Genomic DNA, 13,750 nt, shown 5'->3' on the forward strand with positions numbered 1-13,750 from the left:
CAAAGCTTGAAATAGATCAAAAACATGATGAACACTCCAAGTGGCATAAGCCAGCTGGGCCAGTGGCGCAATGGATAACGCATCTGACTACAGATCAGAAGATTGTAGGTTCGACTCCTACCTGGCTCGTTTAAGTTTCCGTGATTGTATAGTGGTTAGTACTCTGTGTTGTGGCCGCAGCAACCCTGGTTCGAATCCGGGTCACGGCATTTTCATTTTATTTCTCACACATCCATTTCTTTACAATATTGAAGGTAAGGACAATTGAAGAAACTAAGCAGATTCTTTGAATGTGCTTGCACAATTTGTCTTTACTGCTTATTGTGAAGCAATCTTTCCATACTTTGAATCATTTCTTGATCATTTCTTTGTGAATCATTTTCTTGAAATCTGGAAAGCTGACATAAATTCCTGAATACAGGAAACTCAAATGAATTGACTCTGAGCAAGTTCATCACAGGCTGAAAAGATCATTTTGCAGTCACAAAGAAAATTGTTTGTGAGATGTTTATGGGAAATAAGCCCTGCAGCAAGTGTACAGTCAACTCTCAAAATTTGATTCTGTGTATACTTCAATAACCATCAAAGCTTGAAATAGTTCAAAAACATGATGAACACTCCAAGTGACATAAGATAGCTGGGCCAGTGGCGCAATGGATAACGCATCTGACTACGGATCAGAAGATTGTAGGTTCGACTCTTACCTGGCTCGTTTAAGTTTCCGTGATTGTATAGTGGTTAGTACTCTGCGTTGTAGCCGCAGCAACCCAGGTTCGAATCCGGGTCACAGCATTTTCCTTTTAATTCTCACACATCCATTTCTTTACAATATTGAAGGTAAGGACAATTGAAGAAACTAAGCAGATTCTTTGAATGTGCTTGCACAATTTGTCTTTACTGCTTATTGTGAAGCTATCTTTCCATACTTTGAATCATTTCTTGATCATTTCTTTGTGAATCATTTTCTTGAAATCTGGAAAGCTGACATAAATTCCTGAATACAGGAAATTCAAATAAATGGACTCTGAGCAAGTTCATCACAGGCTGAAAAGATCATTTTGCAGTCACAAAGAAAATTGTTTGTGAGATGTTTATGGGAAATAAGCCCTGCAGCAAGTGTACAGTCAACTCTGAAAATTTGATTCTGTATATACTTCAACAACCATCTAAGCTTGAAACAGGTTCAAAAACATGATGAACACTCCAAGTGAGATAAGACAGCTGGGCCAGTGGCGCAATGGATAACGCGTCTGACTACGGATCAGAAGATTGAAGGTTCGACTCCTACCTGGCTCGTTTAAGTTGCCGTGATCGTATAGTGGTTAGTACTCTGCGTTGTGGCCGCAGCAACTCCGGTTCGAATCCGGGTCACAGCATTTTCATTTTATTTCTCACACATCCATTTCTTTACAATATTGAAGGTAAGGACAATTGAAGAAACTAAGCAGATTCTTTGAATGTGCTTGCACAATTTGTCTTTACTGCTTATTGTGAAGCAATCTTTCCATACTTTGAATCATTTCTTGATCATTTCTTTGTGAATCATTTTCTTGAAATCTGGAAAGCTGACATAAATTCCTGAATACAGGAAACTCAAATGAATTGACTCTGAGCAAGTTCATCACAGGCTGAAAAGATCATTTTGCAGTCACAAAGAAAATTGTTTGTGAGATGTTTATGGGAAATAAGCCCTGCAGCAAGTGTACAGTCAACTCTCAAAATTTGATTCTGTGTATACTTCAATAACCATCAAAGCTTGAAATAGTTCAAAAACATGATGAACACTCCAAGTGACATAAGATAGCTGGGCCAGTGGCGCAATGGATAACGCATCTGACTACGGATCAGAAGATTGTAGGTTCGACTCTTACCTGGCTCGTTTAAGTTTCCGTGATTGTATAGTGGTTAGTACTCTGCGTTGTAGCCGCAGCAACCCAGGTTCGAATCCGGGTCACAGCATTTTCCTTTTAATTCTCACACATCCATTTCTTTACAATATTGAAGGTAAGGACAATTGAAGAAACTAAGCAGATTCTTTGAATGTGCTTGCACAATTTGTCTTTACTGCTTATTGTGAAGCTATCTTTCCATACTTTGAATCATTTCTTGATCATTTCTTTGTGAATCATTTTCTTGAAATCTGGAAAGCTGACATAAATTCCTGAATACAGGAAATTCAAATAAATGGACTCTGAGCAAGTTCATCACAGGCTGAAAAGATCATTTTGCAGTCACAAAGAAAATTGTTTGTGAGATGTTTATGGGAAATAAGCCCTGCAGCAAGTGTACAGTCAACTCTGAAAATTTGATTCTGTATATACTTCAACAACCATCTAAGCTTGAAACAGGTTCAAAAACATGATGAACACTCCAAGTGAGATAAGACAGCTGGGCCAGTGGCGCAATGGATAACGCGTCTGACTACGGATCAGAAGATTGAAGGTTCGACTCCTACCTGGCTCGCTTAAGTTGCCGTGATCGTATAGTGGTTAGTACTCTGCGTTGTGGCCGCAGCAACTCCGGTTCGAATCCGGGTCACAGCATTTTCATTTTATTTCTCACACATCCATTTCTTTACAATATTGAAGGTAAGGACAATTGAAGAAACTAAGCAGATTCTTTGAATGTGCTTGCACAATTTGTCTTTACTGCTTATTGTGAAGCTATCTTTCCATACTTTGAATCATTTCTTGATCATTTCTTTGTGAATCATTTTCTTGAAATCTGGAAAGCTGACATAAATTCCTGAATACAGGAAACTCAAATGAATGGACTCTGAGCAAGTTCATCACAGGCTGAAAAGATAATTTTGCAGTCACAAAGAAAATTGTTTGTGAGATGTTTATGGGAAATAAGCCCTGCAGCAAGTGTACAGTCAACTCTCAAAATTTGATTCTGTATATACTTCAATAACCATCAAAGCTTGAAACAGGTTCAAAAACATGATGAACACTCCAAGTGACATAAGACATCTGGGCCAGTGGAGTAATGGATAACGCGTCTGACTACGGATCAGAAGATTGTAGGTTCGACTCCTACCTGGTTCGTTTAAGTTGCCGTGATCGTATAGTGGTTAGTACTCTGCGTTGTGGCCGCAGCAACCCTGGTTCGAATCCAGGTCACGGCATTTTCATTTTATTTCACACACATCCATTTCTTTACAATACTGAAGGTAAGGACAATTGAAGAAACTAAGCAGATTCTTTGAATGTGCTTGCACAATTTGTCTTTACTGCTTATTGTGAAGCTATCTTTCCATACTTTGAATCATTTCTTGATCATTTCTTTGTGAATCATTTTCTTGAAATCTGGAAAGCTGACATAAATTCCTGAATACAGGAAACTCAAATGAATTGACTCTGAGCAAGTTCATCACAGGCTGAAAAGATCATTTTGCAGTCACAAAGAAAATTGTTTGTGAGATGTTTATGGGAAATAAGCCCTGCAGCAAGTGTACAGTCAACTCTCAAAATTTGATTCTGTATATACTTCAATAACCATCAAAGCTTGAAACAGGTTCAAAAACATGATGAACACTCCAAGTGGCATAAGACAGCTGGGCCAGTGGCGCAATGGATAACGCGTCTGACTACGGATCAGAAGTTTGAAGGTTCGACTCCTACCTGGCTCGTTTCAGTTGCCATGATCGTATAGTGGTTAGTACTCTGCGTTGTGGCCGCAGCAACCCCGGTTCGAATCCAGGTCACGGCATTTTCATTTTATTTCTCGCTCATCCATTTCTTTACAATATTGAAGGTAAGGACAATTGAAGAAACTAAGTAGATTCTTTGAATGTGCTTGCACAATTTGTCTTTACTGCTTATTGTGAAGCTATCTTTCCATACTTTGAATCATTTCTTGATCATTTCTTTGTGCATCATTTTCTTGAAATCTGGAAAGCTGACATAAATTCCTGAATACAGGAAACTCAAATGAATGGACTCTGAGCAAGTTCATCACAGGCTGAAAAGATCATTTTGCAGTCACAAAGAAAATTGTTTGTGAGATGTTTATGGGAAATAAGCCCTGCAGCAAGTGTACAGTCAACTCTCAAAATTTGATTCTGTATATACTTCAATAACCATCAAAGCTTGAAACAGGTTCAAAAACATGATGAACACTCCAAGTGGCATAAAACAGCTGGGCCAGTGGCGCAATGGATAACGCGTCTGACTACGGATCAGAAGATTGAAGGTTCGACTCCTACCTGCCTCGTTTAAGTTGCCGTGATCGTATAGTTGTTAGTACTCTGCGTTGTGGCCGCAGCAACCCCGGTTCGAATCCGGGTCACTGCATTTTCATTTTATTTTTCGCACATCCATTTCTTTACAATATTGAAGGTAAGGACAATTGAAGAAACTAAGTAGATTCTTTGAATGTGCTTGCACAATTTGTCTTTACTGCTTATTGTGAAGCTATCTTTCCATACTTTGAATCATTTCTTGATCATTTCTTTGTGAATCATTTTCTTGAAATCTGGAAAGCTGACATAAATTCCTGAATACAGGAAACTCAAATGAATGGACTCTGAGCAAGTTCATCACAGGCTGAAAAGATAATTTTGCAGTCACAAAGAAAATTGTTTGTGAGAAGTTTATGGGAAATAAGCCCTGCAGCAAGTGTACAGTCAACTCTCAAAATTTGATTCTGTATATACTTCAATAACCATCAAAGCTTGAAACAGGTTCAAAAACATGATGAACACTCCAAGTGACATAAGACATCTGGGCCAGTGGCGCAATGGATAACGCGTCTGACTACAGATCAGAAGATTGTACGTTCGACTCCTGCCTGGTTCGTTTAAGTTGCCGTGATCATATAGTGGTCAGTACTCTGCGTTGTGGCCGCAGCAACCCTGGTTCGAATCTGGGTCACGGCATTTTCATTTTATTTCTCACACGTCCATTTCTTTACAATATTGAAGGTAAGGACAATTGAAGAAACTAAGCAGATTCTTTGAATGTGCTTGCACAATTTGTCTTTACTGCTTATTGTAAAGCTATCTTTCCATACTTTGAATCATTTCTTGATCATTTCTTTGTGAATCATTTTCTTGAAATCTGGAAATCTGACAAAAATTCCTGAATGAATGGACTCTGAGCAAGTTCATCACAGGCTGAAAAGATCATTTTGCAGTCACAAAGAAAATTGTTTATGAGATGTTTATGGGAAATAAGCCCTGCAGCAAGTGTACAGTCAACTCTCAAAATTTGATTCTGTATATACTTCAATAACCATCAAAGCTTGAAACAGGTTCAAAAACATGATGAACACTCCAAGATGCATAAAACAGCTGGGCCAGTGGCGCAATGGATAACGCATCTGATTACGGATCCGAAGATTGTAGGTTCGACTCCTACCTGGCTCGTTTAAGTTGCCGTGATCGTATAGTGGTTAGTACTCTGTGTTGTGGCCGCAGCAACCCTGGTTCGAATCTGGGTCACGGCATTTTCATTTTATTTCTCACACATCCATTTCTTTACAATATTGAAGGTAAGGACAATTGAAGAAACTAAGCAGATTCTTTGAATGTGCTTGCACAATTTGTCTTTACTACTTATTGTGAAGCTATCTTTCCATACTTTGAATCATTTCTTGATCATTTCTTTGTGAATCATTTTCTTGAAATCTGGAAAGCTGACATAAATTCCTGAATACAGGAAACTCAAATGAATGGACTCTGAGCAAGTTCATCACAGGCTGAAAAGATCATTTTGCAGTCACAAAGAAAATTGTTTGTGAGATGTTTATGGGAAATAAGCCCTGCAGCAAGTGTACAGTCAACTCTCAAAATTTGATTCTGTATATACTTCAATAACCATCAAAGCTTGAAACAGGTTCAAAAACATGATGAATACTCCAACTGGCATAAGACAGCTGGGCCAGTGGCGCAATGGATAACGTGTCTGACTATGGATCAAAAGATTGTAGGTTCGACTCCTACCTGGCTCGTTTAAGTTGCTTTGATCATATAGTGGTTAGTACTCTGCATTGTGGCCGCAGCAACCCCGGTTCGAATCTGGGTCACTGCATTTTCATTTTATTTCTCACACATTCATTTCTTTACAATATTGAAGGTAAGGACAATTGAAGAAACTAAGCAGATTCTTTGAATGTGCTTGCACAATTTGTCTTTATTGGTTATTGTGAAGCTATCTTTCCATACTTTGAATCATTTCTTGATCATTTCTTTGTGAATCATTTTCTTGAAATCTGGAAAGCTGACATAAATTCCTGAATACAGGAAACTCAAATGAATGGACTCTGAGCAAGTTCATCACAGGCTGAAAAGATCATTTTGCAGTCACAAAGAAAATTGTTTGTGAGATGTTTATGGGAAATAAGCCCTGCAGCAAGTGTACAGTCAACTCTCAAAATTTGATTCTGTATATACTTCAATAACCATCAAAGCTTGAAACAGGTTCAAAAACATGATGAACACTCCAAATGGCATAAGACAGCTGGGCCACTGGTGCAATGGATAACGCATCTGACTACGGATCAGAAGATTGTAGGTTTGACTCCTACCTGGCTCGTTTAAGTTGCCGTGATCGTATAGTGGTTAGTACTCTGCGTTGTGGCCGCAGCAGCCCCGTTTCGAATCCGGGTCACGGCATTTTCATTTTATTTCTCACACATCTATTTCTTTACAATATTGAAGGTAAGGACAATTGAAGAAACTAAGCAGATTCTTTGAATGTGCTTGCACAATTTGTCTTTACTGCTTATTGTGAAGCTATCTTTCCAGACTTTGTATCATTTCTTGATCATTTCTTTGTGAATCATTTTCTTGAAATATGGAAAGCTGACATAAATTCCTGAATACAGGAAACTCAAATGAATGGACTCTGAGCAAGTTCATCACAGGCTGAAAAGATCATTTTGCAGTCACACAGAAAATTGTTTGTGAGATGTTTATGGGAAATAAGCCCTGCAGCAAGTGTACAGTCAACTCTCAAAATTTGATTCTGTATATACTTCAATAACCATCAAAGCTTGAAACAGGTTCAAAAACATGATGAACACTCCAAGTGACATAAAACATCTGGGACAGTGGAGCAATGGATAACGCGTCTGACTACGGATCAGAAGATTGTAGGTTCGACTCCTACCTGGTTCGTTTAAGTTGCCGTGATCGTATAGTGGTTAGTACTCTGCGTTGTGGCCGCAGCAACCACGGTTCGAATCCAGGTCACGGCATTTTCATTTTATTTCACACACATCCATTTCTTTACAATACTGAAGGTAAGGACAATTGAAGAAACTAAGCAGATTCTTTGAATGTGCTTGCACAATTTGTCTTTACTGCTTATTGTGAAGCTATCTTTCCATACTTTGAATCATTTCTTGATCATTTCTTTGGGAATCATTTTCTTGAAATCTGGAAATCTGACATAAATTCCTGAATATAGGAAACTCATATGAATGGACTCTGAGTATGTTCATCACAGGCTGAAAAGATCATTTTGCAGTCACAAAGAAAATTGTTTATGAGATGTTTATGGGAAATAAGCCCTGCAGCAAGTGTACAGTCAACTCTCAAAATTTGATTCTGTATATACTTCAATAACCATCAAAGCTTGAAACAGGTTCAAAAACATGATGAACGCTCCAAGTGGCATAAGACAGCTGGGCCAGTGGCGCAATGGATATCACGTCTGACTACGGATCAGAAGATTGTAGGTTCGACTCCTACCTGGCTCGTTTAAGTTGCCATGATAGTATAGTGGTTAGTACTCTGCGTTGTGGCAGCAGCAGCCCTGGTACGAATCCGGGTCACGGCATTTTCATTTTATTTCTCACACATCAATTTATTTACAATATTGAAGGTAAGGACAATTGAAGAAACTAAGCAGATTCTTTGAATGTGCTTGCACAATTTGTCTTTACTGCTTATTGTGAAGCTATCATTCCATACTTTGAATCATTTCTTGATCATTTCTTTGTGAATCATTTTCTTGAAATCTGGAAATCTGACAAAAATTCCTGAATACAGGAAACTCAAATGAATGGACTCTGAGCAAGTTCATCACAGGCTGAAAAGATCATTTTGCAGTCACAAAGAAAATTGTTTATGAGATGTTTATGGGAAATAAGCCCTGCAGCAAGTGTACAGTCAACGCTCAAAATTTGATTCTGTATATACTTCAATAACCATCAAAGCTTGAAACAGGTTCAAAAACATGATGAACACTCCAAGATGCATAAGACAGCTGGGCCAGTGGCGCAATGGATAACGCATCTGATTACGGATCCGAAGATTGTAGGTTCGACTCCTACCTGGCTCGTTTAAGTTGCCGTGATCGTATAGTGGTTAGTACTCTGTGTTGTGGCCGCAGCAACCCCGGTTCGAATCTGGGTCACGGCATTTTCATTTTATTTCTCACACATCCATTTCTTTACAATATTGAAGGTAAGGACAATTGAAGAAACTAAGCAGATTCTTTGAATGTGCTTGCACAATTTGTCTTTACTACTTATTGTGAAGCTATCTTTCCATACTTTGAATCATTTCTTGATCATTTCTTTGTGAATCATTTTCTTGAAATCTGGAAAGCTGACATAAATTCCTGAATACAGGAAACTCAAATGAATGGACTCTGAGCAAGTTCATCACAGGCTGAAAAGATCATTTTGCAGTCACAAAGAAAATTGTTTGTGAGATGTTTATGGGAAATAAGCCCTGCAGCAAGTGTACAGTCAACTCTCAAAATTTGATTCTGTATATACTTCAATAACCATCAAAGCTTGAAACAGGTTCAAAAACATGATGAATACTCCAACTGGCATAAGACAGCTGGGCCAGTGGCGCAATGGATAACGCGTCTGACTATGGATCAAAAGATTGTAGGTTCGACTCCTACCTGGCTCGTTTAAGTTGCTTTGATCATATAGTGGTTAGTACTCTGCGTTGTGGCCGCAGCAACCCTGGTTCGAATCTGGGTCACGGCATTTTCATTTTATTTCTCACACATTCATTTCTTTACAATATTGAAGGTAAGGACAATTGAAGAAACTAAGCAGATTCTTTGAATGTGCTTGCACAATTTGTCTTTATTGGTTATTGTGAAGCTATCTTTCCATACTTTGAATCATTTCTTGATCATTTCTTTGTGAATCATTTTCTTGAAATCTGGAAAGCTGACATAAATTCCTGAATACAGGAAACTCAAATGAATGGACTCTGAGCAAGTTCATCACAGGCTGAAAAGATCATTTTGCAGTCACAAAGAAAATTGTTTGTGAGATGTTTATGGGAAATAAGCCCTGCAGCAAGTGTACAGTCAACTCTCAAAATTTGATTCTGTATATACTTCAATAACCATCAAAGCTTGAAACAGGTTCAAAAACATCATGAACACTCCAAGAGACATATGACAGCTGGGCCAGTGGCGCAATGGATAACACGTCTGACTACGGATCAGAAGATTGTAGGTTCGACTCCTACCTGGCTTGTTTAAGTTGCCGTGATCGTATAGTGGTTAGTGCTCTGCGTTGTGGCCGCAGCAACCCTGGTTCGAATCCGGGTCACGGCATTTTCATTTTATTTCTCACACATCCATTTCTTTACAATATTGAAGGTAAGGACAATTGAAGAAACTAAGCAGATTCTTTGAATTTGCTTGCACAATTTGTCTTTACTGCTTTTTGTAAAGCTATCTTTCCATACTTTGAATCATTTCTTGATCATTTCTTTGTGAATCATTTTTTGAAATCTGGAAAGCTGACAAATTCCTGAATACAGGAAACTCAAATAAATGGATTCTGAGCAAGTTCATCACAGGCTGAAAAGATCATTTTGCAGTCACAAAGAAAATTGTTTGTGAGATGTTTATGGGAAATAAGCCCTGCAGCAAGTGTACAGTCAACTCTCAAAATTTGATTCTGTATATACTTCAATAACCATCAAAGCTTGAAACAGGTTCAAAAACATGATGAACACTCCAAGTTGCATAAGGCAGCTGGGCCAGTGGCGCAATGGATAACGCGTCTGACTACGGATCAGAAGATTGTAGATACGACTCCTACCTGGCTTCTTTAAGTTGCCGTGAATCTATAGTGGTTAGTCCTCTGCGTTGTGGCTGCAGCAACCCCGGTTCGAATCTGGGTCATGGCATTTTCATGTTATTTCTCACACATCCATTTCTTTACAATATTGAAGGTAAGGACAATTGAAGAAACTAAGCAGATTCTTTGAATGTGCTTGCACAATTTGTCTTTACTGCTTATTGTGAAGCTATCTTTCCACACTTTGAATCATTTCTTGATCATTTCTTTGTGAATCATTTTCTTGAAATCTGGAAAGCTGACATAAATTCCTAAATACAGGAAACTCAAATTAATGGACTTTGAGCAAGTTCATCACAGGCTGAAAAGATCATTTTGCAGTCACAAAGAAAATTGTTTGTGAGATGTTTATGGGAAATAAGCCCTGCAGCAAGTGTACAGTCAACTCTCAAAATTTGATTCTGTATATACTTCAATAACCATCAAAGCTTGAAACAGGTTCAAAAACAGGATGAACACTCCAATTAACATTAGACAGCTGGGCCAGTGGTGCAATGGATAATGCACCTCACTACGTTTCAGAAGATTGTAGGTTCGACTCCTACCTGGCTCGTTTAAGTTGCCGTAATCGTATAGTGGTTAGTACTCTACGTTGTGGCAGCAGCAACCCGTGATCGTATAGTGGTTAGTACTCTGCGTTGTGGCAGCAGCAACCCTAGTTTGAATCCAGGTCAAGTCATTTTCATGTTATTTCTCACACATCCATTTCTTTACAATATTGAAGGTAAGGACAATTGAAGAAACTAAGCAGATTCTTTGAATGTGCTTGCACAATTTGTCTTTACTGCTTTTTGTAAAGCTATCTTTCCATACTTTGAATCATTTCTTGATCATTTCTTTGTGAATCATTTTCATGAAATCTGGAAAGCTGACATAAATTCCTGAATACAGGAAACGCAAATTAATGGACTCTGAGCAAGTTCATTATTGGCTGAAAAGATCATTTTGCAGTCACAAAGAAAATTGTTTGTGAGATGTTTATGGGAAATAAGCCCTGCAGCAAGTGTACAGTCAACTCTCAAAATTTGATTTTGCATATACTTCAATAACCATCAAAGCTTGAAACACGTTCAAAAACATGATGAACACTCCAAGTGGCATAAGACAGCTGGGCCAGTGGCGCAATGGATAACGCGTCTGACTATGGAGCGGAAGATTGTAGGTTCGACTCCTAGCTGGCTCACTTAAGTTGCCGTGATCGTATAGTGGTTAGTACTCTGTATTGTGGCCGTAGCAACCTTGGTTCGAATCTGGGTCATGGCATTTTCATTTTATTTCTCACACATCCATTTCTTTACAATAATGAAGGTAAGGAAAATTGAAGAAACTAAGCAGATTCTTTGAATGTGCTTGCACAATTTGTCTTTACTGCTTATTGTAAAGCTATCTTTCTATACTTTGAATCATTTCTTGATCATTTCTTTGTGAATCACTTTCTTGAAATCTGGAAAGCTGACATAAATTCCTGAATACAGGAAACTCAAATAAATGGACTCTGAGCAAGTTCATGACAGGCTGAAAAGATCATTTTGCAGTCACAAAGAAAATTGTTTGTGAGATGTTTATGGGAAATAAGCCCTGCAGCAAGTGTACAGTCAACTCTCAAAATTTGATTCTGTATATACTTCAATAACCATCAAAGCTTGAAACAGGTTAAAAAACATGATGAACACTCCAAATGGCATGAGACAGCTGGGCCAGTGGCGCAATGGAAAACGCATCTGACTACGGATCGGAAGATTGTAGGTTCGACTCCTACCTGGCTTGTTTAAGTTGCTGTGATCGTATAGTGGTTAGTACTCTGCGTTGTGGCAGCAGCAACCCGTGATTGTATAGTGGTTAGTACTCTGCGTTGTGGCAGCAGTAACCCCAGTTTGAATCCAGGTCAAGTCATTTTCATGTTATTTCTCACACATCCATTTCTTTACAATATTGAAGGTAAGGACAATTGAAGAAACTAAGCAGATTCTTTGAATGTGCTTGCAAAATTTGTCTTTACTGCTTTTTGTAAAGCTATCTTTCCATACTTTGAATCATTTCTTGATCATTACTTTGTGAATCATTTTCATGAAATCTGGAAAGCTGACATAAATTCCTGAATACTGGAAACGCAAATGAATGGACTCTGAGCAAGTTCATTATTGGCTGAAAAGATCATTTTGCAGTCACAAAGAAAATTGTTTGTGAGATGTTTATGGGAAATAAGCCCTGCAGCAAGTGTACAGTCAACTCTCAAAATTTGATTCTGTATATACTTCAATAACCATCAAAGCTTGAAACAGGTTAAAAAACATGATGAACACTCCAAGTGGCATAAGACAGCTGGGCCAGTGGCGCAATGGATAACGCATCTGACTACGGAGCGGAAGATTGTAGGTTTGACTCCTAGCTGGCTCATTTAAGTTGCCGTTATCGTATAGTGGTTAGTGCTCTGCGTTGTGGCAGCAACAACCCGTGATCATATAGTGGTTAGTACTCCACGTTGTGGCTGCAGCAACCCCAGTTTGAATCTAGATCAAGTCATTTTCATGTTATTTCTCACACATCCATTTCTTTACAATATTGAAGGTAAGGACAATTGAAGAAACTAAGCAGATTCTTTGAATGTGCTTGCACAATTTGTCTTTACTGCTTATTGTAAAGCTATCTTTCCATACTTCTAATCGTTTCTTGATCATTTCTTTGTGAATCATTTTCTTGAAATCTGGAAAGCTGACATAAATTCCTGAATACAGGAAACTCAAATGAATGGACTCTCAGCAAGTTCATTATTGGCTGAAAAGATAATTTTGCAGTCACAAAGAAAATTGTTTGTGAGATGTTTATGGGAAATAAGCCCTGCAGCAAGTGTACAGTCAACTCTCAAATTTGATTCTGTATATACTTCAATAACCATCAAAGCTTGAAACAGGTTCAAAAACATGATGAACACTCCAAGTGGCATAAGACAGCTGGGCCAGTGGCGCAATGGATAACGCGTCTGACTAAGGAGCAGAAGATTGTAGGTTCGACTCCTAGCTGGCTCATTTAAGTTGCCGTGATCGTATAGTGGTTAGTACTCTGTATTGTGGCCGCAGCAACCTTGGTTCGAATCTGGGTCATGGCATTTTCATTTTATTTCTCACACATCCATTTCTTTACAATATTGAAGGTAAGGACAATTGAAGAAACTAAGCAGATTCTTTGAATGTGCTTGCACAATTTGTCTTTACTGCTTTTTGTAAAGCTATCTTTCAATACTTTGAATCATTTCTTGGTCATTTCTTTTTGAATCATTTTCATGAAATCTGGAAAGCTGACATAAATTCCTGAATACAGGAAACTCAAATGAATGGACTCTCAGCAAGTTCATCACAGGCTGAAAAGATCATTTTGCAGTCACAAAGAAAATTGTTTGTGAGATTTTTATGGGAAATAAGCCCTGCAGCAAGTGTACAGTCAACTCTCAAAATTTGATTCTGTATATACTTCAATAACCATCAAAGCTTGAAACAGGTTAAAAAACATGATGAACACTCCAAATGGCAAGAGACAGCTGGGCCAGTGGCGCAATGGATAACGCGTCGGACTACGGATCAGAAGATTGTAGGTTCGACTCCTACCTGGCTTGTTTAAGTTGCTGTGATCGTATAGTGGTTAGTACTCTGCGTTGTGGCAGCAGCAACCCGTGATCGTATAGTGG

The 13,750-nt window shown here is 38.5% G+C and overlaps 15 non-coding genes across 15 annotated transcripts; all 15 read left to right on the forward strand.

Annotated features, from left to right (window-relative positions):
- The first annotated feature begins 56 nt into the window (after positions 1-56).
- Positions 57-129, forward strand: TRNAC-ACA (transfer RNA cysteine (anticodon ACA)). Its single transcript has one exon. It is a non-coding gene; the product is annotated as a tRNA-Cys (tRNA).
- Positions 130-639: 510 nt separating this feature from the next.
- Positions 640-712, forward strand: TRNAR-ACG (transfer RNA arginine (anticodon ACG)). The gene has a single exon. It is a non-coding gene; the product is annotated as a tRNA-Arg (tRNA).
- Positions 713-1,223: 511 nt separating this feature from the next.
- Positions 1,224-1,296, forward strand: TRNAR-ACG (transfer RNA arginine (anticodon ACG)). The gene has a single exon. It is a non-coding gene; the product is annotated as a tRNA-Arg (tRNA).
- A 510-nt stretch (positions 1,297-1,806) lies between these two features.
- TRNAR-ACG (transfer RNA arginine (anticodon ACG)) lies at positions 1,807-1,879 on the forward strand. The gene has a single exon. It is a non-coding gene; the product is annotated as a tRNA-Arg (tRNA).
- Positions 1,880-2,390: 511 nt separating this feature from the next.
- Positions 2,391-2,463, forward strand: TRNAR-ACG (transfer RNA arginine (anticodon ACG)). The gene has a single exon. It is a non-coding gene; the product is annotated as a tRNA-Arg (tRNA).
- Positions 2,464-2,974: 511 nt separating this feature from the next.
- Positions 2,975-3,047, forward strand: TRNAR-ACG (transfer RNA arginine (anticodon ACG)). Its single transcript has one exon. It is a non-coding gene; the product is annotated as a tRNA-Arg (tRNA).
- An 8-nt stretch (positions 3,048-3,055) lies between these two features.
- On the forward strand, positions 3,056-3,127 carry TRNAH-GUG (transfer RNA histidin (anticodon GUG)). The gene has a single exon. It is a non-coding gene; the product is annotated as a tRNA-His (tRNA).
- Positions 3,128-3,558: 431 nt separating this feature from the next.
- TRNAR-ACG (transfer RNA arginine (anticodon ACG)) lies at positions 3,559-3,631 on the forward strand. The gene has a single exon. It is a non-coding gene; the product is annotated as a tRNA-Arg (tRNA).
- A 2,248-nt stretch (positions 3,632-5,879) lies between these two features.
- Positions 5,880-5,952, forward strand: TRNAH-AUG (transfer RNA histidin (anticodon AUG)). Its single transcript has one exon. It is a non-coding gene; the product is annotated as a tRNA-His (tRNA).
- A 1,679-nt stretch (positions 5,953-7,631) lies between these two features.
- Positions 7,632-7,704, forward strand: TRNAR-ACG (transfer RNA arginine (anticodon ACG)). The gene has a single exon. It is a non-coding gene; the product is annotated as a tRNA-Arg (tRNA).
- Positions 7,705-8,799: 1,095 nt separating this feature from the next.
- On the forward strand, positions 8,800-8,872 carry TRNAH-AUG (transfer RNA histidin (anticodon AUG)). Its single transcript has one exon. It is a non-coding gene; the product is annotated as a tRNA-His (tRNA).
- A 511-nt stretch (positions 8,873-9,383) lies between these two features.
- Positions 9,384-9,456, forward strand: TRNAR-ACG (transfer RNA arginine (anticodon ACG)). Its single transcript has one exon. It is a non-coding gene; the product is annotated as a tRNA-Arg (tRNA).
- Positions 9,457-9,464: 8 nt separating this feature from the next.
- TRNAH-GUG (transfer RNA histidin (anticodon GUG)) lies at positions 9,465-9,536 on the forward strand. Its single transcript has one exon. It is a non-coding gene; the product is annotated as a tRNA-His (tRNA).
- Positions 9,537-11,762: 2,226 nt separating this feature from the next.
- TRNAR-ACG (transfer RNA arginine (anticodon ACG)) lies at positions 11,763-11,835 on the forward strand. Its single transcript has one exon. It is a non-coding gene; the product is annotated as a tRNA-Arg (tRNA).
- A 1,770-nt stretch (positions 11,836-13,605) lies between these two features.
- TRNAR-ACG (transfer RNA arginine (anticodon ACG)) lies at positions 13,606-13,678 on the forward strand. The gene has a single exon. It is a non-coding gene; the product is annotated as a tRNA-Arg (tRNA).
- The last annotated feature ends 72 nt before the right edge of the window (positions 13,679-13,750 follow it).

Source organism: Pseudophryne corroboree, chromosome 6 (assembly GCF_028390025.1).
Source record: "Pseudophryne corroboree isolate aPseCor3 chromosome 6, aPseCor3.hap2, whole genome shotgun sequence".
Lineage (NCBI taxonomy): Eukaryota > Metazoa > Chordata > Amphibia > Anura > Myobatrachidae > Pseudophryne > Pseudophryne corroboree.